The sequence below is a fragment of the Protobothrops mucrosquamatus genome, unplaced genomic scaffold, assembly GCF_001527695.2.
Source record: "Protobothrops mucrosquamatus isolate PMUCROS unplaced genomic scaffold, P.Mucros_1.0 scaffold5, whole genome shotgun sequence".
Taxonomy (NCBI): Eukaryota; Metazoa; Chordata; class Lepidosauria; order Squamata; family Viperidae; genus Protobothrops; species Protobothrops mucrosquamatus.
The window spans coordinates 2,357,898-2,385,482 of NW_015386392.1; the positions used below are offsets into that span (position 1 = coordinate 2,357,898).

General features: G+C 40.6%; 1 protein-coding gene across 1 annotated transcript in view; it reads left to right on the forward strand.

Annotated features, from left to right (window-relative positions):
• Positions 1–9,354: 9,354 nt before the first annotated feature.
• Positions 9,355–27,585, forward strand: part of KMT2C (lysine methyltransferase 2C) — a 162,981-nt gene continuing 144,750 nt past the window's right edge. Inside the window, exon 1 of the mRNA XM_029282953.1 lies at positions 9,355–9,380. The gene's annotated coding sequence lies outside the window, so the exon portion shown is untranslated. The remainder of the gene's footprint in view (positions 9,381–27,585) is intronic.

Consider the following 27,585-nt stretch of genomic DNA (forward strand, 5'->3'; position numbering starts at 1 on the left):
ACAGTGGTTCTCAACCTGTGGGTCGGGACCCCATTTGGGGTCGATCAACCATTTCATGGGGGTCGCCAAGCAAGGCTGTCAGCCATTTTTTTTGTCCGCCATTTTTTTTGTCCGCCATTTTTTTCCCCTTTTCCGGCGGGTGCCTTACCTCCCTTGGGCTGGGCCAGCTGGTGGTCAGCCTGCTCCGTCTCTGCCGCTTGCCAGCTACGCCTCGGCCGGCGCAGGGGGCGGAACCACGCATGCGCGGCACTCCTGGGCAGGGAAAGTCCTCGACTTACGACCGGTTGGGTAGTCCTCGACTTACGACCGGTTTAGTCCTCGACTTACGACTGGTTTAGTCTTCGACTTATGACCGGTTGGGGTCGTGGCATTAAAAAGGTTGAGAACCACTGCCTAAGAAGATCAAAGAGCACAAGGATGGATACACTTCTCCAATCCATCCCATCCATCAGCAAGTGTGACCAATGCCATGTCCATACTGTACCTTGGCTCAAAACCTCACTGAAATGGGTGGAGGCAATATCTTTGTTCCAGGATTGTTTGGAGCTGTTGCTTGATCACTTCTCAACAACCTTCCCTTAAAAGGAAAAGTCGGAGGAGACTGGTCAAAAATAGTCCAGGATCATTGGCTACAGCAGTGGTTCTCAACCTTTTTAATGCCGCGACCCCAACCGGTCGTAAGTCGAGGACTAAACCGGTTGTAAGTCGAGGACTAAACTGGTCGTAAGTCGAGGACTACCCAACAGGTCGTAAGTCGAGGACTTTCCCTGCCCGGGAGCGCCGTGCATGCGTGGTTCCACCCCCTGCGCCGGCCGAGGCGTAGCTGGCAAGCGGCAGAGACGGAGCAGGCCAACCACCAGCTGGCCCAGCCCAAGGGAGGTAAGGCACCCGCCGGAAAAGGGGGAAAAATGGCGGACAAAAAAAATGGCGGACAGCCTTGCTTGGCGACCCCCATGAAATGGTCGATCGACCCCAAATGGGGTCCCGACCCACAGGTTGAGAACCACTGGGCTACAGCTATGGCTTCTTAAAGAGGGGGGCATGCCACTACTTCCTCTTTAAAAGCCAGAAGAGAAACCTCTCTCAAGGAAGCTGATACCAGGACATGGACCCAACCCACAGATCCACTCCTTAACCCAGGAGGAGCCTGAATCTATAAATGGCTAAGCTCACATTCTGAAGGGACACGCTCACTTCTTTAGGAATTCCAGTTCAAACCCATTTTTGTGTTTATACAGAACCATGCCCCAGGGGCCTCAACTTTCTCAACGAGAGTGGATTTGAATTAATTATTCACCAAATATTCCTCACAATGGCTCTGCAGATGTTCCTGTGGCTTATCCCTCCCCAGCAAAAACTGAGTCATCCTAAAGAGAACTAAACTGGTGGCTACTGGAATTTACAAGAAAGAAGAAAAATAATGCCATGTTGTCCCTTTTGTCGCCACAATGTCATTCTGAATATGGGGCTTTAATTATGCTTGATTATTATTCTGGCACTTCTTTTTCTGGAGCTCCTCAAAAAACCAAAATGGATCCAAAATTGAAACACAGGGAAAGGCCAAAGAGGAATAATGGGGTCCAAGGACACTGCCACTATCCAGTATAGGTTGCGACTAAAGTCTCAGATAAATTGCGTACCTGGTTCTTTGTGAAATAACCTAACAGGCTCCCTCTCCCTGTAAGGTAAGGTCACACATCAGTAAGGCAAAGGGCAATCAGAAAATCATCTGAACCCATTAGTGGACTCATATTAATGCCTTCCACTATTCAGCCGTGTTGCAATTACCCTTAGGCAAAAATGGCTTCCGGAGTGTAACCACTGTAATGCTTTGGGGCCTTTATGACTTGAACAGCCTATAACTGCCTGCTCTTTTCTACAGCCCAACCTCAACCAGATGACCAGAGTCACACAGATGACAGCAAATCTTTCCCCCCCTCCCCAATTTTCCCATCTTCCAGCTGGCGCCAAACCTGGGATTCAAGTGGGAAATGTTTCTAAGAGGGGAACTCTACCCAACACACGCAGGTCTTGGTAAGACAAGTGAGACCAGCCACTTCATCCATGATGGAATTGTGAATGAAGACAGATTTATTACAGAGTAACCTAATGTTCAGGACCAACATCCAGAGTTGTTGGGTAAGAAGCAATGGATGGAAACTGATCAAGGAGAGAAGCAACCTAGAACTAAGGAGAAACTTCCTGACAGTTAGAACAATTAACAAGTGGAACAACCTGCCTCCAGAAGCGGTGAATGCTCCAACACTGGAAGTTTTTTTAAAAAGTTTTTTTAATTTATAATACAGTTAAAACAAAAATGGACATAACGTGACATTCCAGAATAAATATTTCTAACAATTTGTTCCTCTTACATATAATTAATACATCATTCTTAATCTCTAAATAAACGTATTCTTCTATACAATACAATTATATATACAGTTATATGCATTTCTGTCTTAACATTAGCTTGAAGCTTGAGCAGTTCTCCTTAATTCATACCAGTAATAAAATTTGTCCCAAATACTGGAAGTTTTTAAGACGAGACTGGACAGCCATTTGTCTGAAATGGTATAGGGTTTCCTGCCTGAGCAGGGGGTTGGACTCGATGACCTCCAAGGTCCCTTCCAACTTTATTATTATTATTATTATTATTATTATTATTATTATTATTATTATTATTATTATTATTATTATTATTATTATTATTATTATAACATGCTATTAAGGAGCCAATATATATAAAGTGATTACTGGGATTACCGAGGACTGAATGTTCTCAAATAATAATGGCCCTATGGCCTTGAGCCATCATACTCTCACATCTATCACAATCTCAATATTCCTGCTTGCTATCTTTTGCGCCCCCCCCCCTAATTTCCTCCCATCTCTAGTTCCCCCTGCCCAGGCCAAAACATATTCCTAACAATTTCTAGCACCACCCCTCAGCCATAGTCAATCTAGCACTATAGGTGTCAAACTCGCCACGTCACGTGACGTATCACAACGTATCGCAACTTTGCATTGCCGGCAATGGGGTGGGCACGGCTTCGGTATGATGAAACCGCCCCGTGGGCTGGCAGCTTGACACCCCTGATCTAGCATCTCACAGGAGCATTAGGGGCACCACCTGGACACTCCTGCCCTCATGTACTCAACAGCCTGTATGGGTCTATATTCTGTGGCAAATTCTACTATCCAATGGAAAAAAAATGTCTGCAGTTCAGGGTTTGAACTGTTTGAACTGTTTGAACTGTTGTTTTCCTGCAGTGGTTTTGCTACTAACACGTTTCCCCGAAAATAAAACCTACCCCAAAACTATGCCCTAGCTTGATTTTGGGGAGGGGGTTGGGCCTAATATAAGCCCTACCCCCAAAATAAGCCCCAGCTATGGTAGGATTGTCAGCCAGATTTGGGGGGGGGGGGTGCAGGGAAACTAAAAAAGACTAAAAAAAAAGTCCAGTCAAATCTTCCAACTTTTCAAGATCTTTTTTTTTTCGTGAGATGTTGGAAGGTCTCTATTGAATTTTTTTTTTTTTAGCCCTGCGTTCTTCATCTCCTGTACATGAAAATAATAAGACATCCCCCCAAAAATAAGACGCAGTGCCTCTTTTGGAGGCCAAAAAATATAAGACCAGGTCTTATTTTTGGGGAAAGACGGTATTATGTTATATAGATATTTTGTTACACTATCAGTGTAAGGGACAACGGAGTTTCCTGGTTGTTAACACATAGTCCCTTGCCCTAACACCCATAAGTAGGTTGTAGTTTCTTCCTTAATGGTTCCTTTATTATGCTTTTTTCTTTTCTTTCCTGTTTTTCTTGTGCTGTTTCCTGCTTACTTGGTGTTGTCTGCTGGAGGGTGGAATAACAATAGTTTATATATATATATATAAATAATAATTTATTAAATGTATATGCTATTTGACTCCCAGCAATTCCGGGTGGTTTACAGTGGTTAAAAATATGCAGAAATCAATACAGAAATTGCGCACATGCACATACACAAAACACAACACAACAACAATTGAAAAACAAAACAAAACAAAAACATTGAAGGAAAGACAAAAGAAGAAAGGGGTGTCAGTCACCTTTGCAAAAGATCTAAGCAAAGGGCTTGGGATGTGTTGTTAGATTGTTTACTTCTTTCTTAGCGTTTGTTTGTATCTTTTAAATTGTACATAAAATTGGATGTACATCTATGTATTCAGTGACAACTGATTTGTCAGAATGCCAGGTTCTATCATGCATCCTGTAGAACCATAGCCCCTCCCCTCTTTCCTATCCAGGGATAAAGATCACCACAGAAGTAGTTATGAAGTTACAGAGAACCCAGGGATCTAGTCCATCTCCAGGTCTATGGGAAATGTCCAACCTTTACTCTGGGCAGCTGCTGAGGAGTATAGGAATAGCTCAGGTGGTGTGCAGCTGGCCCTCAATTGGAGCCAAGGCCTGCTAGCCACCAGCCATTTTATCTCCAGCCAGCAGGGAAGCTGCACTCCATCAAACTGCAGGGGTCTCTTCAGCCCAGCATCGTCCTCTGCCATAATTCTTCATGTCTCCATCATTGCTCACATAAATATCCAGGGTCACTACACCTTCAAGACCTCCCAGGACTCTACACATGTTAAAAAGTGTGCTGGCAAATGCCCTGTGGGTCATTCCTGACCACATATATTGACCTAAGAGTTATCACCACTCTCAATCACAGCAAACAATAAACAACTCAAAATAAACAACATCCAAACAGATTTTGATCCCGCCATAACGAAAGCCCACTTTCAGATACCACTTTCTGTTGCTGCTGGTGGTATTACAAGAATGTGAGCAATTTTTTTCATACTGACCAGCAACTATTCAGAAGTATTGGCAAAGACAGATTATTATAAGGAGAATATATCCAAATGCCAAACACACATATTCCAGATTTTGCAGCTATTAAACTGTGCATGCCCATTATGCATGCCCATTGGCCTAATTCATTTCCTAGCTCTAAATTTCATGGTGGTTTTTTTTTCAATCCAGTGTTTTGCAAAATATGTGGGAATGGAATAAATAAATAATGTATCCCAATTTCTGTCTGCTGCCCTTCCAAATACTGGTGTTTTCAATAATGTTACCTCTTGGTTATGGCCTTAGAGATAATGTCCCTTTTTGCAAATAAGCTTTTTTACCAAAAAGATAAATATGGTTGTTTTAAATGCACACTCAGGAGATTGTAAGGTTTATCCATGATATGTTCAAAGGTCTTTGAGTTATAGTAATTTTGCTGTTACTCTTAACAGGTTACATAACTCTAGGGTAAGCAGACTCAATTAAAAGATGATAGTTCAATCTAAAACTGTTTTCTGACAAAAGAAAGAAATACTTTAAAAAGATTGGGAAGGATGATGATCAGAAGCAAAATAAGCTTCTTGCATAACATGTCAAATGAATATTACATGATGCCAGAAATGTGCAATGAGGTTCCTTCTAGTTATATGGAAGACAAAATATTGGAAAATTAAACTTCTAAATTTGACATAAAACAGGGAAATGGAGGGGGCAGGAAAGGCAAATACTTTTTGAGCACTTATTTATGAATGAAAATGGAAATACTATGGACTCTCTACTATAGTCCATCATCATCACCACCCCCTAAAATCTTGATTCTGGGATACGAAACGGCATACCCTTCCTCAAAAAGCTCTCTGCCAGTAGAGTTTGGGCTGTATTCTGTACTTGGCTGGACAAGTTAAATCCCATGTAATGAGGCTTAACCCCCGCACTGAGCCTCAGAGAATCTGGGCAGGGGGCCAACCAGCTAGGCCCGTATCCCTGGGGAGCGGGGAGCAGGATTAGCGCAAGCACCATCCCCTTCGCCATCCCTCCCCCATCCCCGGAGGAGTGGCAGAATCAGCAGCTGTTGCAGCCAAAATTGCTGGAAACCAACCCTCTCCTTAGGCGCTCTCCCTCGCTCCTTTTCTCTCACACATTCTGTGCCAATTTCAGTTCCCCGAGGCTTCGGTTACGCTGGCTCGGGTCTCTGGTCTGGAGCCAAGCGCCTCCAGTCAGCGCTAGAGGAAACACTCGAGTATCGGCAACGCCCTCTGTGTGCGTACAGGTAACACACGCCCACGATGGCCACCTTTGCGGCGCGGCTTGAACGCTCCTCGCCTACATCTCTCTCCCACGTCCACCTGGTCAGTCTGCGCCTTTCCCTGTTTCCAGTCCGGCCTCCGCTGACCTCACTGTGGGAACAATCGGTCTGATGAAGCTCCGCCTGTCTTTCTGAAGGCTGGGGAGACGTCGAGGTGAAAATTACAGTTGTTGTCACGAAGGCCACGTGTGCATATTTGCTCAGCGTTTTGCCGGTGATTCTCCAGGCGCCCTCCAAGCGAGCTAGGTCTGGAGAGAGTCTCCTAAGCCAACCAGCGATGTCAGTTGGCCGCATCCGAAGCAGGGGGAGTCGGTCCCGCTGAATTTCACAGACCAATTCGTCTGAATCCAGTCGGCTGCGTTCAGGCTGGAAAAGATAGTGAAGCAGCCTTTCCCAGTCTGACGCTGTCCAAAATATTGGACCAGCTCTTTTTATTTGTAGCCAGCGGAGTCCAACAGCCAACATTTCTGAGAGACACCAAGCGGATGATGTCTGGTGAATAGTACAATATTGCAGCCAGCTTTCTGGTTCTGAAGAATAGCACTTCCATCGCAGCAATCATAATTTGATTCAACATTTATATTAAAATTGCATTTCTATTTTATAACTCTCCTTCCCAGTTCTTTCATGAACAACTGGAACAGATTCAAATATGTCTACCCAAGACTTGTGGGTTGCTGTATGACTAAAGAACTAAGCCAACGTTTCCCAAACTTGGCAACTTTAAAAGGTGTAGACTTCAATTCCCAGAATTCCCAGCCAGTAGCCAATTCATTACAACAAATCATATTATACAGTTGACACACAGGCTGAAGTTAACGCTAACTGTAAACATTGATACATTTCCCTAACTTCCTTGTTTTAACCTCTTCACAAGCAAAGACTTTGTGTGTTATTTAATGTATCAAGAGATAAAACCATCCTGACTATATATCCAGGAAAGTATTCAAATGAAATGTTGTATTTACTCAAAATACTAAAACAAAAGCAGCTGAACTGCATTATAATTTAGGCTATTTATTTCTATACCATCCACTCTTCTAATGGTTTTCTGTGGGTTATTAAGTACAGTATCATTAATATGTACTATTATTAATAATAGAGATGGAAAACAGAAAAGCTAAGACAGTGGTCTTAAAAGGCTTCAGAGAATAATTTTTTTGAGTAAGAGGGCTTGCTTCATTGTCTGAGCAATATAATTGTCGTAGAAGTCTATAATATGTAATAAAATCAAAGTCATGAATTTGAGATGGACAGTCATATACATTGAAATATGAAATTTAAATAAATAAAGGCTCAACCATGGCAAAGCTGGAAGAGTTGTCAAATGGACTGATAGGAACTAATGCTTTATGTTCGGGATAGGCTGCAAATTGTGTAAGTTCAGAAAATAAAGTTGGATGACCCCAAATAATTGTAGTTTCTTCAGATTCGATTGAGTACACTTCTCAGCCATGGGGAAAAAGATTGATTCATAATGGATAAATAAATTCACAATAGCTCAAATTCTTGAGAGGATGGAAAGCGGTAACAAAGAAGTTTAAAGGTCCTGGGGTGTGGGGGAGCCAGATGCCAAAGACTATCTTGTTCCCAAACCAGCTTCGAAAAGGGCGCCTCCGTTGCGGAGAGAGGTGGGCACGCCTGACGCTTTGGCACCTAAACACCTGCAGGCTGGGTTGAGGCGCCTTGCAGGGCCGCTTGCGGCGGTTTGTTTAGCACAGCTGACAACACACACACAAACACACACATGCAAACACACAGAGGAGCGCGCGCGCGCTCTGCTCCCCGAGGCCTTCCTGGGCTCCCCCAACTCCGGTCCATTCGTGCCTCCGCTCCGAGCTTCCAGGTTTCCCGCCCAACCGTCGCTAGCAGAGCCCGTGAGGTCAGCGACGGCGGCGCGTCGAATGAGCTGTCTGGGCTGAGAAAAAGGGGTGGCCGGTGGGCGGGTGGCTCGGGCAGGCGCAGTGTGGGGCCCTGCTGAGGGAGGGAGGGAGGCAGGGGGAGAGAGGGCGGGGCGCAGATCGAGCGCCGCCACCGTCCTCCCCTCCTCCAAAAGAGGCGTTGAGGAGGAAATATCCGCCCGCCCCTCAACTCTTGTTTGTGTGGGGCAAGAGAGGGGGCACGCCGCCTCTTAAGTCGACGCGGAGCCCTCCTTGCGGCGTTCTCGACGTCGGTGGTGGCTGCTCAGCAACCGCCACCTCAGGGGCGGGGGGGGAGGGGCTGGGTCGGGCAGCCCGTCAGTCAGCCGGGCCGTCAGTCACGTGCAACACCCTCTGAGGAAGAACCGACGCTACCTCTCCCCTTCCCCCCTCCCCGCTCCAACTTCCTGGCTCGCGGCCGGGCCTGAGGGGACCGAGAGGAGGGAGAGCAGCCCCAGGTCCTCCTCCTCCTCCTTCCCCCTCCCGTGACACTACAGACGCACATGTATGCCACACGCGGGGGCGCGCGCTCGCACACACACGCACATAGAACCCTAAACCCCCGCGCGCGCCTGTCCGTCCGCCCTGCGTTCTCGCTCGCTCGCTCAGTCTTTCCGCAGCGGCGGCAGCAGCAGCTGGAGGAGCTGTCAAAACTTCATCTCCACCGCCCTCCGCCCGCCCGGGCCGCCGCCTCCACTTCCCCCCAGGGCGGGGGAAGGGCGCCGGGCCAACGTACAAGGAAGCGACGGACTCCTCAGCCGGAGCGCCGCCGTCTCCAGCGGCTCTCGAAGGCCGCGTCTGCCACCCGCCTGCCAGCGCGCCCCAGAGGAGAAGGCGTCGGCCGTGCGCTAGGGCCTCCGCGGGCCCCCCCGGCCCCCCTCCGTCCAGCCCCGCCGGGGGTCTAATTGCGTGCGATTGAGGCGGGCCCTCCTCCTCCTCCCCATGCGGCTACCTGCGCGCTGGTCCGCCGCGGCTGAGGCCAGCAATGCGAGGCGGAGGTAGAGGAGGCGGAGGAGGAGGCGGTCGTGGTGGCCGAGGACCCGCAGGAGAAGGGGAACCGCAGCAGCAGCAGCCGCCGTGGCCGTTGGAGCAGGAGGAGCGTCGGGATCGCCCTCGTCCTCCCGCACTCTCGTCCCCGCTCGCCACCCTCCATGCTTCTCCCCCGTCCGGCTGACTAGGATGTCAACCGAGCAGCCACCGCCGACGCCGCCACTCCGCGAGTCGGGGGCTTCCCCCACGGCCGCGGCCGCCACGACAGACAAAAGACCGAGGGGCCGGCCTCGTAAAGATGGCGCTTCCCCTTTCCAGAGAGTCAGGAAGAAGTAAGTTCCGTGCTGGCGTCGCTGCGGGCCAGAGGAAGCGCGGAGGAGCGCTGTCAGCCCCGCCGGGGCGTCCGCCCTCTCCTCGGCTACTCCGGTTGCAGTGTCGTCGCCCCCCCCGGCTCTTCTGCCGCCTCCTCACCTGTGCCCTTTGCCCTGCCCCGCTTCCCCCTTCTTTTGTTTTTGTCCTTTCCTTGCCCCAGTCACAGTGCCATATTGGGAATGGCCCGTCTCAGCTTTCCCTCCTTTCCCTTCTACTTCCTTCTCTTTTTCCCCACCTTCATGTCCCCCTTGCTTTCAACTTCCATTCCCCTTTCTCTCCTTCTTTAACACTAAGAAGGCCTTTTCTATCCTTTTTTTCTCCATAACTTCTTCTTTATTTGTCACCCAATTTTAATCTAGTTCTTTCCTTTTTTTTAATTACTTCTAGCTTCACGCACCCACACATCCCCGTTTTTAAAATTCCTAATCATCTCTTTTTTTTTTTTTAAATTATTTTGAAGTGATTCTCCCAGAAGTGGATTACTTCCCTTCCACCCTTTTTGTGGTGTACATTGCAAGTCCACCAACCTTAGGCATATAATTGTGTAATGGGAAGCTCCTCCCCAGGAGCTGTCAAAAGCCACAGCAAGGGGTATGCACAACTAGCAGAGAATGGCTGGTGGAAAAACTAGGTTGTTTGGGCTTTGTTTCTGGATTCTGCCATATTTTTCTACTTGAATCCCAAGAGTTAATAGAATTCTTTAATGTGCTGAAATCAAACTTGTGTCTCATTCTTGCAACACTAGTTGATATAAGTGTGGAGCATCCTGTACTTTGTATTTGGCAGTCAATCAAGTAGTTTCGGTTTGCCAAGAAATAGAAAGTACGACTATATTTTGTATAAAGGTTCAGGACTGCTTTAATATTCCTCTATATATATTATGTTAATTTGGGCTCACATAATTCCCGGATTAATATGCTTTTTGTGTTCATTTTGGAAGAGTGCAATCTGCCAGCACCCTCTACATTATCTCCTAAGAGCAATGCTTTTCTTATGACGACTAGCAAACTTTTGAAAATAACTATTTTAGATTTTTATTCCCCTCCCCCCCAAAAATCAATGTGCTGTACTTTTTTTCAAAAGTTCATAAATGGAAAAGCTACATAGGAAATCCTATAAACCATTTTTGTACTTTTCTACATAATGTTGCTGTTTATATTGCTGTTTAATAATCTATTCAGTTCATGCGATACTGAGTAAAACAAGGTTTTATCCTCAAGCAAAATTCAGACTTAGGTATTTTTCATGTCATTTTTTTTACCTTCCCTGCTTCCAGTATATTACAAAATGTTTAGAAGACAATGTATTTTTGGTTAAGGTAGGCATCTAGTCCAGGGGTAGGCAACCGTGGCTCTTTTATGACTCGTGGACTTCAACTCCCAGAATTCTGTGCTGGCTCAGGAATTCTGGGAGTTGAAGTCCACGAGTCATAAAAGAGCCATGTTGCCTACCCCTGATCTAGTCTGTCAATTGATTTTAAAAGCACCAGAATGCCATTAAGTCTTTCTCTGTCTAGAGTTCTTCAGAATCATGGCTAGAAGTTCTGGAAACCATGGTTCCAGCAGAAATGGAGAACAGACTGGATAAACTTTTCTATAGCTGGGTATTTGACCACTAAAGTTTATAATATCTCATCTGCTAGACAGTTAAGACCATGATACAAGAGAGAAGTATCCTTCTATGACTGAAATTGCTTGTATGTATATAGTATGCATAAAAAAACTATGGAAAATGCTGTATAAGACAATTCTTCAGCAGGTCTGTATTTTAAATTAAAATGTGTATAAAATTTCATAATGCATTCATGTCGACTACATTACCATTATAATGCATATTCATAGTTTTAATTTCTTATTAAGTATTTTGCTAAAATGCTTTTCTTTTTGGATTAAATTGTATATGAAATTAGTTGTAACTTGCATTTCTCTCTTTGCATTATTAGTTGCATGTATCATATTGATCTTTTTCCTTAAGAGCTAATATTTTTTAGAAAGTGGCCATAGGTTTTCAAGTATTCCTACAACAGCAAGAATTGGAAAAACAATTGTATTTTAGTGAAAATTTAAATTCAGAACAGGTTCATAATAATTATTATATTGATAGTATCTTTTGGCAATAACAAGTTGTCTTTCCCTCTGTTTCTACCAGGTTTGCAAAATAGATCCAGATAAGGTATTTTGGCTAGTACAACATATGCATTTCTACTTGCTGTTTGAACTATTGCTTACTTTTTATGATTGCTTGCCACTCCCTTTGATAATACAGCTGTTTTTATTTGGTTCGACATGTGGGTTATACATTTTATTGAATGATACCTATCAGTGACCTTTTCATCATAAAATAAGTCCTATTGTATTCCTATTGTATCTGCTATGTATTCAAAATGGACAGTGATTAATATTTATATGTATGTATGTATGTGTATATATATATATATATATATGATGGTCTTTAGTTATTCGGGTTTTCTCCCGCGTAGAAAACCCGAATAACTAAAGACCTACATACAAACACCTGCGAAAACCTCAGAAAACAAATATGTATATGATATATATACACACACATACACACATATCTCAACAGAATTTCATTTCTAATGTGGGCCAGTATGCTCATAGTAAAAAATGACTATAAAAGTTTATCTATCTATTGAAATCAGTAAGATTATTTCCAAGATTTCCATAGTCAAGTTTTGTAAAATGCTTCAGTTGGTAGATAAATGAATGGATGTTATGCTGCTATTTGCCGTTTTAAAAATGTACTTCAGGAGGTTTGCTGCATTTGTCTACGAAAATACAAAAGCAAATAGTAGGGAACAAAGATAAGGGGAAGGAAAAAAGAGAAGTGTGGAATAGAGGAGGAAAAGGGAAAAAAAGCGTTGACTTCCGACTCCCTCTGTTGCAATAAAATAAGGTATCAACTTTTACATTTCTATAGTGGTATAAACTAGCCATTTCTGTAATAACAAATCAGTCTAATCAGTAAAATTCAAAATCAAAGTATCATGTTTTTCCACCTTAAGCACAAAGTCCAGAAGCGGTCTCCAAATAGAAACAAAAGTACTTATATTCTTTTCTTTTATCAAAACAGTCAATTTAGCCATCTCCGCTAACTCCATCAATTTTTGTAACCATTCATCCATGGTGGGAATCGAAACATCCTTCCATTTTTGTATGTAAAGTAGTCCTGCTGCCGTCAACATATATAAAATCAGAGTTCCCAATTTTGTTTCCAAGTCTTTTTACATTAGGCCCAAAAGAAAGGTTTCTGGTTTTATCTTTATATTCACTTTAAGAATTTTCTGTATTAGACTATGAATCCTACTCCAATATTTCTTTGCTTTATCACACATTCACCATAAATGATAAATAGTCCCTTCTTTACGTTTACATTTCCAATATTTCATTTGAGATACCTTTAAATACCAACGATACATCATTTTATAAAAGTTTTCTTTTACATTATAATTTAGTGTGAATTTTAAGCTTTTTGTCTACATATTCTCCCATTGTTCAGGCATCACATTATACCCAAAGTTCCTTGCCCACTGAATCATACAATGTTTTACATGTTCACTTTCCAAATTTAATTTCAATGACATTTTGTAAACCTTAGTAATAATACGTTCATCACTATCACACAGTAAATTTTCCAATTCATTTTTAACAAAATCAAACCATAACTCTTTTTATCTAGTTTAAATCCTCCTTTCATTTGTAAGTATGTAAACTAATGGCAGACATGATCTTCTGATGCTAACTCTTCCTTAGACCTGAAGGTAGGGTCACTGAAATTAAAAGATATTATTTTACCATAAGTCCACCAGTCCAGCTTCACCACCATTTCTTTTCTGAAAAAAGCTTCTTGGGGAAACACCCATGGAGGCAACTTTATAAAAAAAACCTTGTTTTGTGTTTGTATTTCTTACTTTATAGTATAAGCCAAGGTGGCCTAGCCCTGGTATAAGCTAATAAAAACACTGCAATAAAAAAATGGGCATTCCAGGTCTCATCCTGCCTCAGTGGCTGTACATAGGAAATATTCAGCAAATATTTTTGCAAAACTGCAATAAATGCTGGGTTAAGGTTAAAAAAAAAAAAGAGGTTTACAGCATTTATCTAAAACCAAAAAGGCATTAATTGGCTTTTAAAACAAAATCCCTGTTTATCCCTGACCATCAAACTTTTATCTGAATTGTGTTATATGGACCACAAACATATCACATATATTGTGTGGTTGGATGTTTGTCAGTTTTCAAGAAGATACTTGCAAGCCACTATACACCTCTTTATCTTTTTCAATCCTATCTTGTACATTAAAAGATATTGTAGAAGCTGTAGAAAATGATTTGTCCCAATATGCTAGTTCTAACTACTTAATGGCTTACAATTCAAAACCAATGTCTTTGGTTGCATTGTTAATCCCAGTGTATATGAAGAATATAGGTCTTTGGAGACATGTGATGTATAAATTATATGTTAACTCTAGTTTGTTTATATTCCATATTGTTAAATAGTTTGGCTTTCTGTCAGGAAGATTAGTTCACACCAAATAGATTTACTATCTAAGTAAAATTACAGTTTTCTACTTTTGATATGGTAAAATCATGAATGATACATGGCTTGGCTGGATCTGACAGGAATTGCAGCCTTCTTTAAAGATGAAACAATCAGAAATAGCTGCTGATTGCTGCCATTACCTCCAGATCTCATGATCCCAGGACTATTTTTTTCATTAGTGCCTGAATGATCAGGGGACGCAGAACCCATTTTGTTAGTTTCTTCTATGGTTTATGAAAGCCATATGCGATAAATAAGCAATTTTGGTAACCATGGCTATACTTTAGGATTAAAAGGGTATTAAATATATGCAGCTGTTATCTTCTAATTTCCAATTTCATATCTTAGGGATAATTATACATTTAAAATATATAAAATCTTGTTATTTCTGTATCCGTATAAGTATATTTTGAAACTATGCTTCCAATATTAAATTTTATACAACAATTATATTTTACTTTAACATTCTAAAACTGTTGCCATTCTGAATACCATTTGTTTAGAATCTAACTAAAAAAAGTGATTCTTTTTAAAAGACTTTCTAATTTTATGTGATTCACCATGAATTAATTTAAGAATTAAGGTAGAGTTAGAATTAAGATAACTTATTTTGATATACTGGAAAATGTTTACATATATTGCATATGGTAATTTTAATATCATAAACCTTAACTTTGAAATGAAATAATAATGAAATAATAACAAGCTACTAAAAAAAAGCTCTTAAAGAAAAGGATACTTGAAAATCTGGGTGTTTATACCTCTTTACTTTGCTTGTGTAATTTTAAAAGACATAGAAAACAACAATTAGATTACTTAAGATTTTTTTTGCTACTCTGTCCAAAATATAGGAATCACATTTTATTTTGAAACAATCCCAGTGAATAATATTTTGTGACTAAATCAACAATAATAAAAATACCCCTTTTTAAATCTCTGCTATAATTAGTCTTAAATGAATTTTGGTGTATATTTTCCTCCACGGATGCTCTTAAGTCTATTTAAGCATTTCATTCCAGCTAGTAGTATTTCAGAAAACTTAAGGGCTTTGGGCTTTTGGAAACCTTTATTCAACAGTGTGATCAGTTCCCATTCAGTCCTCAGCCAGAGCTTTGATAGATTTACCAGCTCTGGTGATTAGAAAATACTCCAGTATATTTAGGAATCCCCTAGAACAGTGATGGCGAACCTTTTAGAGACTGAGTGCCCCAAAACCGGCCCCTCCCCGCCACCCCCACCCGCCCCTGCTCCGCCCCCGCCCCTGCCTGCTCTGCCCCAGCTCCGCCCCCACCTGCAGGGCCATCCACCACCTCTGTGGCCTGCCTCAGATCACTCAGGAGACCCAGCAGTGCTATGGCAGCCACGCCTTCCACCTGCGCCCCGCAGCATCAACTGCGCGCGACAGAGAGCAAGCTGGTGTCATGTCCCTGCTGCCCGGCTGCCATGTCCTTGGCTGCACTGGTTCACGTGGGCCATGCTCGAGGGTGACTCTCCTCCGGGGGGGCTACTAGTGAGGAGGGGGCCATGGGGGGAGGCGGGGCTGGGGTGATGGTGCACGTGCCCACAGAGAGGGCTCTGAGTGCCACCTCTGGCACCCGTGCCATAGGTTCACCACCATTGCCCTAGAATCTATAATCTTTGATTGTATGTCATCTTACAGTTCCTCATTTCAACAAAAGTTCAGAATCCCTCCATTATGTTTGTTTTTCCATAAAAATAATCAACAGGCTGGTGTGTATATTCGTAATTGGAAATGAATGCAAGCCTGCTTATAACACTGCTTTTCATAGTCATCTAATTATGAAGTGAATGTAAATGTGGGACTCCCCCCCCCCCCCCCAGGTTATCTGCACATTCTATTAAGTTAGATAAAGTGAGCACACTCCAGGTCCCTTCCCTTGAATCTTGTTACTTGATGTTTCAGTGGCCACTCCAGTCCTTTAGAATAGTCTCCCACTTGGGATCCAAGGCTACCCTTTTAGCTTTCTGGAAGGCCAGGGCCTTGAAGATCTGGCTCTTTCCTCAGAGTATTATAGGGCTATGATGGGGATTGAGCTGAGAGCTTGTTTGTTTTGGTGCCTGGGGGAAAGGGTACGTTCCTTTTTATCTGTTTTTAAGGATTGTTATGAGCCACTTAGAATCATTATATGAGATAGGTGGCCATATAAGTCTTATATATGCATACCTACAGTTTCAGTTGTGGAAAGGCTATGTATATGTAAATTCACCAAGAGGTCCAGAAAGAGGTAAAAAGCCATGTAAGCAATATTTAATGCTTTCATTAGCAGTTATATTCTATCCCACCCATATCTTAATGTTTCACAGTCCTAAAATTAAAGAAAGTCACCAAATGATGAGATGGGTGATAGAGCTACAAATAGTAAAATGAGTATGAAACTGTAGGTTCCTTTGTTAGCGTTACATATTAGATCCTTAAATCTTTGCAGGTATAAAAAGTAGAGAATGTTCAGTAGATTTCTTCTGTTTATTGGAATGCCTTATATCTTGGAAAAATAGCTATCTTTATTAGCATCTACAGCACAAAAAGAATTATTGATATTGGGATTAAAATGTCTATTTGTAGTTTTTATTTTTACATATGTAGTTTTATTTATCATTTATATATGTAATTTTATTTTTGTTGTTCAATTATATTTTGGTTTTTTAAAATACTGTGGACATTCCACAAAGGATAGTTTCAAAAACTTTGAAATAAATAGTAATTTAGTTAAATAATCCTCTCATAACTAATGTTTTAAAAATTATCCTCTTCCTTCTGGCCTGTGATTACTTTTATATTGCTACCAGACACCAAGAAGTACACTGTAGTAGCTTCCAGCAGAGAAATATAAAGGTAAAGGTAAATATAAAGGTAATTGTAATATTAGATATAAAAATAATATTAAAATTAACAACAACCAGAATTGACAATAATATTTAAAAATCACTAAAAAAAAAATCAGGTTGCTATCCTTCTGGATATTCTAATGGATTAATCCTTGGGGATATTATTTTATAGTAATTCAAGTTCTTTCGTACTAGGAACACAGAAAAGGGGTCTGGAGGCTGCTATATAATCCCTAAGCTATTGATCTATGTATTCCACAGGTTATCATCTTCTGCCCTGTGATGTTTAATGTTTGTTATAAATCCTGCAATGCGGGGGTCCTTGGTGCTTTCTGAGCTTGCTTATTTTCTAGTAGACATTTCGTTACCCAAACTAGCTAACATCGTCAGTGCTAGTGTTCTTCCTAAATCTCTAGAGCAGTGGTTCTCAACCTTTTTAATGCCGCGACCCCCAACCAGTCGTAAGTCGAGGACTAAACCGGTCGTACGTCGAGGACTAAACCGGTCGTAAGTCGAGGACTATCCAACTGGTCGTAAGTCGAGGACTTTCCCTGCCTGGGAGCGCCGCGCATGTGTGGTTCCGCCCCCTGCGCCGGCCGAGGCGTAGCTGGCAAGTGGCAGAGACGGAGCAGACCGACCACCAGCTGGCCCAGCCCAAGGGAGGTAAGGCACCCGCCGGAAAAGGGGAAACAAATGGCGGACAGCCTTGCTTGGCGACCCCCGTGAAATGGTCGATCGACCCCAAATGGGGTCGTGACCCATAGGTTGAGAACCGCTGCTCTAGAGTGTTAGAGCCATGTATGAGCCATGTTAAAAAAAAACACACCCTAACTTTCAAGTATCATCTGTCATTATGTTAACGTGTGGCAGAGAAGGGTACTTCTCTGTGTGTAGCTTGGGAATACAGCTAAAAAATATTCTCATTTTGGGAATCCCCCTTACACTTGCATTGTGTCATGACATCATGAAATCCTGTCCTTCTTCTCCATCAAACATTTTCTGCTAGAATTCAGTTCTGACGAATTTCTAGGAAATCATCAGTGTGATTGCTAATATATCCTCAGGGCTGAGTTTATCTCATAAATTGGGCCAGAAGTAAGAGATACTTTTATTACGATCCTCTTCCCATAATTTATTTCAAATAAAATATTCCAGGTGGATCAATTATACTTAGAAAAGATGCTCTGGAGATACTGAGAGCCAAATCATGGACAACTTTCATGGATTAAAAACAGTACTTTGAACTGCAGCTAGAATTCTGTTGGCAGCTAAGCCAATTGGAGAGCCCAAAGGACAAGTATTATATGAGTGAGGAAGTTTTCATTTATCAGTAAGACATCATCTGCATTTTATGTGATCTTCAAAGGCAGCCCTGAGTAGACTGCATTGCAGTAGTCCAGATGTATATATGTGGGTAAAGAGTTGATCCCATCCCATCATGCTTTATGATGTCCTGCATGTCCTAGCCAAGTCGTACAGGTGGCCGTTGTTTCTTTATGAAAATAAGTGATTATGATGTCTGTGGGGATTCTCAGTCATCCAGATCATAATGATCTCAAAGGTGTTTTTTCAAAAGGCAACTGGACTGTTTTTTCCTTGAGGAAGAAGAAGATGTTTTGCTTATCATTCCAGAAGCTTCATCTGCAATGGTGAGGAGAGGGAAAGATAGGTGCTGACAGTTGAGATGGTGGGGGGAATGGAAGGATGAAAGGATAGGTTCCATCTCCCCACCAGCCAGTTTCAACTGTCAGTATATCCTCCTGCTATCACAACTGATAAAGCTTCTTGGATGAGAAGGGAAATGTCCTCAAGGAAAAAACAGCCCAGTTGCCTTTTGAAAAAACACCTTTGAGACAAATGACCGTGAGTGTTTTGATGGTGAATTTGTGTCTTTAAAATACAATTATATAATAATATCTAGTTCCCTTCCTAGGTAAAATGTTTTAAGTGATGGAACGTATTCAAACATATTTTCAGGAGTGTGAAAACCTTCAATCTTTTTCTGCCTTTATTTGTTGCATAGAATATATTTTTGTTGCTGTGATAAATCCTGTTCTGAAAGATGGAAATACCATCATTTATATCCTGTGCCACTCAGTACTTTCAAAAAGTACTGATCCTGGTTGAAACCTAAGCTATGACTTGTAAGGAACTCTATTCTTCCAGTCTCTGCATTTTTCAATAGAAGTTTACAGAACGTCCTGCCAGAAAACAATTATCTGACCTTGCTGCTTGGGATCTGGGGCTCTACAGGCTTCATTTTGTCCATTTTTTAATGTTTATATAGAAATGAGTCAGGTCATTCACAAAATTAGAATGAAGTGTTGTCGGTTTACTGAAAACTTCCAAATTTACTTCTTTTTATTGGATTTTGTTGTGGGAAGGTTGAAATCAATATGAAAATTTACCAATAGCCTGAATGACAGACAACAAACTGAACTTAGGGAGCATGGAGATCCTGTTGTTTGGTGAGTCATTTGATTAACAGGGTAGTAGAAATACCCTCCCTCAAGGATCAGATTTGTAGCTGGGTGTGCTTCTGCATCAGGAAATATCATTGCAGCCCAAGGCTTCTTTTCTGCCACAGAATATCTTATCTCAACTCATGCTAGTTATGCCAGCCATGATGCCTTCTAGCATTGTGTGTGTGTGTGTGTGTGTGTAATTTAGGCTTACCGGTAGTATGTTTTTTTAATCCAAGTTATTCTTAATAGCAACCCCTAATTTGGGCACCCTCAAGATTTGTAAACATCAACTCCCAGAATTTTAATTAATGGGCCTGCTGCCTGGAGAATTCTGGGAATTAAAATCAACATATTGGGAGGATACATAGATTAAGAAGCTTGCTTACTCATTTACTGTCACATCAAATCCAGATAACTGTAGTTTGATCAATAAACCATGGTTAAGTTGATTTATGAATCCAGTCTAAAGGTTGCGTTTATTTAATTTTTATGTCGCCCATCTCACTGTAGAGTGATACTGGGCAGTTCACAAGATAGTTGTAAGTAGATAATAACTTTGAAGGGTTTTTGGATATTTCAGTTATTATAAAATGCAGTGGCAAATTGCTACTGAAAAAATGTGGAATGTGGAATACAAGTTTTTAAATTTTAAACTGTATCTGTTTACACTATAAAGCTCTAAGTAGACTGATAACTAGCTATGTTTGACTGTATCATAATTCATAGAATAAATCCTTGGGTTAAAAAATGTTTGGGTTAACCCATGTTTGATTAACTATAGTTTACTGAAAAGCTCACAACTGATTTGGCTTGCACAAGACAATGTCATACAGTATGGTTTGGAGATAATAGCTAAAATGACAAACTACACTAAGCCAGACTTAAATAAGCCACATTAGGCTTAGAATGCTGGAAAAACCCTACCACTATTTTTATTCTCTGGCTTGTCTTTGAATTCCTACCTGGAGCAGTTGAAGGAAGAATCTTCCAAGTTATGGTTTTCCTACTTGTAGAAAAGATTCCGCAGGGAACTTTGCCTGCTCACTCCCATATCAAGCAGACATTTTTTTATTGGTATTCTATAAAGTAATCTGATTATTAATTACAGGTTATCTCTAGGGCTGATTTTATGTTTTATTCCATCTGATTGAATCTGCTTCTACAAACTACAGGTGTCCCCTATGCCTCCTGTAATATGATGTAGTCATGTAATAAATGGAATAATTTAACATAGTGTAGTGTGGGAAATGCAAACACAGTTGCTTGGGAGGATAGTTGTGGTGTGATGAGGTTGCACAACTTGGAGAATGCTATTTTTATTGCTGAGGAGCTGTGAGTGGCATACATGGGAAAGATTTTCATAAACAAAATACTTGGGTTTAAAAATTAGAATGTAAATATATGCATTTCACTATATGAATTTTCAATGATATAGAAAATTATTTCAAAGCTTCTCTTAAAGAAAAACTACCTGCAGTGTGATATTCTCCTTTTAGAATGTATGTATTGGCACAATAATGCTTCAGAAAGTTATTGATTATAGGTAGCCCTTGACTTTTGAACACAATTGAGCCCAGAATTTTTGTTGCTAAGTGAGTTTTGCCCTGTTTTGTGACCTTTCATGCAACAGTTGTTAAGTAACTCTCTGCAATTGTTAGTAAAATGTTTGTAAAGTGAATCTGGCTTCCCCATTGACTTTTGCGACAAAAGGTTGCAAAAAGTGATCACATGACCCCCGGGACACTGCCACTGTCATAAACATCAGTTAATTTTGATCACGTGATCATTAGGATGCTGCAACGGTTGCAAGTGTGAAAACAGTCATAAGTTACTTTTTTCAGTGCCATTGTAACTTTGAATGGTCACCAAATCAATGGTTGTAAATCAAGGACTACCTGTACTGAGGCAACTTGTATATTAATTTTTAAAATTATAAAATTAATGTAGAATATGATTTATTATGAAAGAAGACAGTTTGCCCATAGTTATGTCATAAACAGATATAAACCTGAAGCGTATCAGGTGCTCCATGAGTCGATAGGGACTATAAGAGGGATTCTAAAATTTTATAGTACCAGAATTCCTGAAATCATAAATTTGTTTAGACCTCTTCCCATTATTAAAATAAATGATTTCACTGGGGTTAGGGTTGGTCAAGAAATACATATATCACTTTTAATAATTCCATGTCAGTGATTAAATGTTAATCTGTATTTTACAAGGACTCTCAAGTTTGGTGATACCCAACTGCCCACTGGGGCATGCACTGATAAAGGTGAGGAGAAAAGCCTGAAGCAAGTTGGATGCATTCCTATTCTGCTTGTGTATCAGATTATGATTAAAGCAAAATTATGACCCCTGTTTGTTATGATGACAAGAGTTCCCCAACCTATACTTTGAGAACACTTGAATTATGACATTGTGACATATATTAGGACAATATTATTTCCAATCTTGGATTACACAAACTGTGGTCAACGAAGTCGTTATTTCCTTACCCTTTATCTCTAAATTCTAGATCTTTGTGGGTTTAGTTATTACTTCATCTTACATGCTGTTCCATTTTAAAAGTCTTTGAATGGATCCCAAATAAGAACATAAAGATAAACCTTAAAATCAAGAAATCCATGATGTGGCAACAAAATTTTCAGTAGTAGTTACAGAGATGAACCTAGATATTCCCACAACTACTCAGGTTACTGCATGCTGCTGCATGCTGAACTAGCTGAAGCTTCCAGAATGATCTTCACGGGTAGCTTGCAATAATAGGAGATAATAAGGCCATTACAGATCAAGAGCAAAGCACTCTGTCCCAGAGATGGCTGTAAATAGTGCACAGGATTTAAGTGCATGAAAACCTGACAACAACCTACACCTATAGTTCAAGCAGAAGCTGTGAATTCAAGAAAAGCCCCAGATTGTAAACCAGCTCCATTTGTGGGAGGTAGTCCCATTGAGAGTCCAAAATGGTTTATCTCTAGAAATAGTTGGCTTATGAATGTATAGCCAAGTGTATCTTTATAATTTATTTTTGCCTTTGTTCATATACTCTCATTTAAATATGGCTGTCTAACTCACTTTGAAATCTTGTCAGTGTGTTTTTGGGGGGAGAGAAGGAGAGAGTCATACCTATTTGCAATAATAAAACTATTATTTTAATTACTCCTTTTTATGTATTAAATATACCAGTGCATCTTACAGCTTTTTGTGATTAATGTAAAAATCTTTGTAGAAAAATATAAATAAATTAATGAACAAATTAATTAGAATCATATGATAACATAACCCTGGCTAAGAAAGGAGAATATTTGTAGCTCAAAGTTGAAGTGAGAGATTCTTCCCCCCCCCCATATATTTTATTGATTTTTTTAAAACATAAATCACTTAATAATTGGTAAACAGTGTGTTTGCTGGGTTTACATTTGTAAAGAAAAATCATTAACAATTGGTTTCTATATACCATAATCCATATAGTACATTTAGTTGAATTCCCCTTTACCCCAACATGTCATCTTTGAAAACCTTGAAATAATAGTTCTTATTATTTGATAAATAACCTTTACATATATGATTTTTTCCCAATATTCCTAGAAATAATGATCACATCAATATAATATTTCTTTTCTATCTAATCATTCTGGTTGCCTCATCTTATATCCTGTTACAGTTCTTATTTAGATTTGTTTCTCCCATAAAGTTTGAAATATTCTTGCTGGTTAAGATTTTCTCAACAGATAATTACATTTAAAGATTTAAATCCATTTTTTCCATATAAACCATCTCAACACTTTTACATTTCTTAAAGAATAAGTTAAAAACAGTAAAGAAAAGGAAAAAAGAGCAAGAGTAAAGAAACATAAAAAGTAAAATACTACTTAAAATATATATTCCTCCTAAGCTAATATAAATTCATTCCAAAATTTCTTATTCTTTTTAACCATGATTAAAGATATATTTAATCTTTAAATATTCCATTTAATTTGTCTAGTCATCTAATCCTTTAACTCTTATTTAAAACATTTTTTTCTTTTTTATACATTATAATTTCCTTAAATTCAGGCACATTTAATTATCTAAATCATTTCCTTCATCTAGGCCATTTCAGCAGTATTATATTACTTACCGTATATCAAGAAATAAAATAAGAAAGGGGGGGGAGTAAATAGTATCATTTAAGGAATTCATCTCTTAGAATGACATATGTATTCAGAATCTTTTCTATTTCTTTAACCATAGTCAAACAAATGTTTCTTTTTTAAATATTCTCTCTGGTAGATCCCATCATCTATTTTCTTATTTTGATCTTTTTCCTTTGACCAGTATCTTTCTTGATCAATGTGTTTTGCTGAATCAAAAAGTTTTTCCCTACATTCATGACTGTTGCTGTAGATATAAGAAGTAAATTAAATAAAGTGTCTTTATGTGACGCTTTTGCCTTTCCATGTTTGTTGAAAATCTTTTTCTCTTTCTCCTTCTTCTCTTATCACTTCCTTTCTTTCTGATGTTTTCAACATCTCTACATTCCATTTTATCCAATCTGTTCTTTTGTCCTCAGATTTATTTTGTAGTCTTAAGGGATGAGTTGTTTTTTCCATTTCTTGTAAATTTTTTCCCACTAGGATTAAATCATGTTTTCTTGCTTTTGTTAAGTTCCATCTTTGAGTCTTTATTTTCAATTTTATGTCCACTTATTTGTTTTGTCTGCTCCTTCTCTGTTGTTGTTTCCTGGAAGTTTTTTTGTTGTAAAGTTAGGTGCTACCAAGCTCCAATGATGTTACCAAGCTCAGAGAACACCAAAGACTCCTCATAACCCTGATTATCAGGGTTACCCTCATATTAATACTGAAAACCCTGTGGAATATTTAGGCTTAACTAACTTCTAGAACACTACCAGCAGCTTCTCCAATGAAAATCACTCAAGATGAGTTCAGTCTGCTTGGAGAAAGTGGAACCAAATCATAAAAAGTTTTAGAGTAATATTAGATATTTTCCATTGCAGCTGGAAACCTATTGGTATGAATGTGGGGGGCTCATAAAATTGATGCATAATGCAAGCAAACTGCTGCTTTCTCAGCTAATTACATTTCTGAATAGTCTTCAAAGAAAGTTCCACATAGAACGCTTAACAGTAGTCTAGGCAAAATTTATCTACTCCAGTAGGTCTGCAACAGACACATCAAATAAATTATATGATTTATAAATTTAAATGTCAAACCTGCTGGCCATGACCTCAATTGCCCTTCCATCAGTAGCATGAATCCAAGAGGATCCCTGAATTGTAAAGTTTCTCATTGGGGTGGGGGAGAACTTCCCCATAAAGTGACAGCATTGGAGCTGATGGGACTCCAGTGATCCAGTTGTAAACCCATCTTCAGTTCACTCAAGGTTATTTTACCCTAGCTGGACTTAATAACTTTCAGGCAGGGGGCAAGATTGCTATGCCAAGAGTTCTGATATAGAATTGATTATCATAAGTATATGATGATATCTCATCCCAATCCACTAGATGACTTTTCCAGTGGCTTCATGTGTGTTAAACTGGAGAAGAGATTGAGCTGTACATCTCCTGTCCTCAATTATTGACTTATAGCAGGGATGTCAAACTCAATTTCACTGAGGGCCGCATCAGCATTGCGGTTGCCCTTGGGGGGCCGGGTGGGTGTGGCCAGAGTGGGTGCAGCCTACTGGGTGGGCGTGGATGGAGTGGGTGTGGCCTATTGGATAGGTGTGGCCGGTTTTACATCATTCGTGTCAAGGGTGCCTGTGGGGGCCTGGGCAGGAGTGGGACAGATCTAAGGGTCTCTGGCAGAAGGGGGTGGGACCGGGACAAATGCCAAGGCATGGTCCACCAGGGCAAGTGCCAAGATGCCACCACAAAATTGTACATTGGCTTCCGGCTGGCCTGGGCCAGGGCCAGGGCAGCGGGGGCCGTTCCCTCACTGTTTCCAGGATGGCTTCGCGGGCCACATGAAGCCACTTCGTGGGCCGCATCCGGCCCCCAGGCCTTGTGTTTGACATGTCTGATTTATAGAATCAAGAGGGAATGGAACCCCAGCCTTTTCAGCCAGTCCAGAAACTGTACCATAGTCAATGGTTTTAAAGCCACTGAGAGATCTAATAAGAAGGACCAGGACCTCAGCCATGTTCTGAAAAAAGGTCATCAAAGTAATCAAGTAACTTAAGTTCCACGCCCACGCCCTGACTCAAGAGTCCAGATAATTCCTTTTGCCAGTGTATCATATGGCTGGATCCTTGAAATGGAATATTGGAACACGGGGCAAAATGGGCACATTGAGAGAAAGTTCTAAACAAAAGTGACATTCTCTGGTATGATGGTATTCCCGGATTCTGGGAATGTAAGTGGAAGTTTTCAAAATATTGTAAAACTAGGACAATAGACCATCTTTGTGGATTCAGATAAAAGATTAGCATCCTCTCCTTTAAACCACTTAGGGGCTCTCTATTGCCTTTTATCTTTTTTCTGTTTTAATGAATTACAGGTAGTCTTCCACTTACAAGCACATTGAGATCAGAAGCAGCCATGTGACCAAACCCAATTTTACAATTTTTTACAGCAGTTATTAATTGTATCACATGGTTGTGAGATCATATCTCATGGTTGTTGATCATGTGGTCTAAGTTCGAATCCATTCTTTTGAATGGACTTTTTTGCCAGAACCCTTAAATTTTGGTCTCAAAAAGTTGTATATCATGTTCACGTGACTGCAGGACACTGGAACCAGTTGTAAATATGAGCTGGTTGCCAAACACCCACAATGCAGTCATGTAACCCTATGGGAGGGTGGGGCGTGTGACATTTTATGATGGCTAGAAGTGCTTAGCTGGCTTAGCACCCTTTCTGAGGCACTGTAACTCCAAACTGTCATTAAACAGTTGGTTGCAAGTTGAATACCATCTATAATTGAAAATAAGAAACAGGGTACAGATATGCAGTTTACAAGATTCTCTAGTCTAACTCTTTCTCTCTACACATTTGCCTGCTCTGAATCTTCCCTTTAAGCTGCTACAAAGGACTTAATATACAGTTCCTTCAAGTCCCATTTTCCCAGATCCAATTTTTTCCTAGCTTTATTCAGGAACCAGGGAAGCATGGATTGAATCTACAGATGGAATAGGAATAGGAATAGGAATAGGAATAGGAATAGGAATAGGAATAGGAATAGGAATAGGAATAGGAATAGGAATAGGAATAGAATAGAATAGAACTTTAGAGATATTCTGAACAGAACCTTGGAGATCTTCTAAACCACCAGCTGTCAAACTGGATGCCATAATCTGGAAAATTCCCCAAGTGCCTTCCAGACTGTCCCTCCCATCCCCGACCAGCAGACATTGTGGCAGATGATACTAATAACCCTAACAGCCTTGTAGATTCCGTTAGCAATCGATTACAATTGGACTAGGAAGTGATCAGACCACAGCAAAGACTAGCAGTAATGTCTCCCATGTTCTAGTTACAAATTAATTACTCAGTCCAGCGTATATGTCAGCCAGAGATTACCTGAGCAAGCCATTCTATGGAGATCATGAATTCTCCCGTCTTCTCCAGCTGAGTTTCTAGAAGTGGAAGATTCATCTAACATGTGGACTCCAGATCAATCCCGAAATAGTTCAAGGAACTCAAGAAGTGATCCACCTGGTCAGTAGGGCCACCAGTCCACCTAGCCTGTCTCTTCAGCCCATGTAACATTCAGGCAGTTGCATTCTTCATGGCTTGGCACCTGAATGTCTCTAGGGCTGCATACTCTGATTAGAATTGGACCAATGTCTCAGGAGAAGCTACTAGTTTCCCACCTTTGGAAATCAAGGGAAGGAGATGCTGCTTTTTAATAGCAACACCAGTTCTCTGGAACAGTCTGCCAGAAAAGATTAGACTGGCCCTTCCTCTGATGAGGAAGAAGAATTTTTAATGTGGCCAGTGACCACCCCATAAAGCACCTTACATAAAACCAAAGTTTTCTGACTAAAACAAATCAAACAAAATCTCTGCATTCCTATCTACAACAAAAATTGCTCATACTTTTTTTGGAAATGGAATCGTTTGAATCTGAAAGCAAATATTTTAAGTGAAACTAGTTAGAGTTACCCAGGATACGTACAATTAGAATATTTTTAAGATCTTTATATCACGTAAGCTGCAGCTGAAAGTTGTTTTAGACTCTTAGACTCTATTAATTTTTCCCAAACAGGGTTCCTGTCACAAATAAGATGTTTTTAAAAATCAGTATTTGTCCCTACTTCCCTGTTCAGGCTTACCACTGAAATTGCTGCAG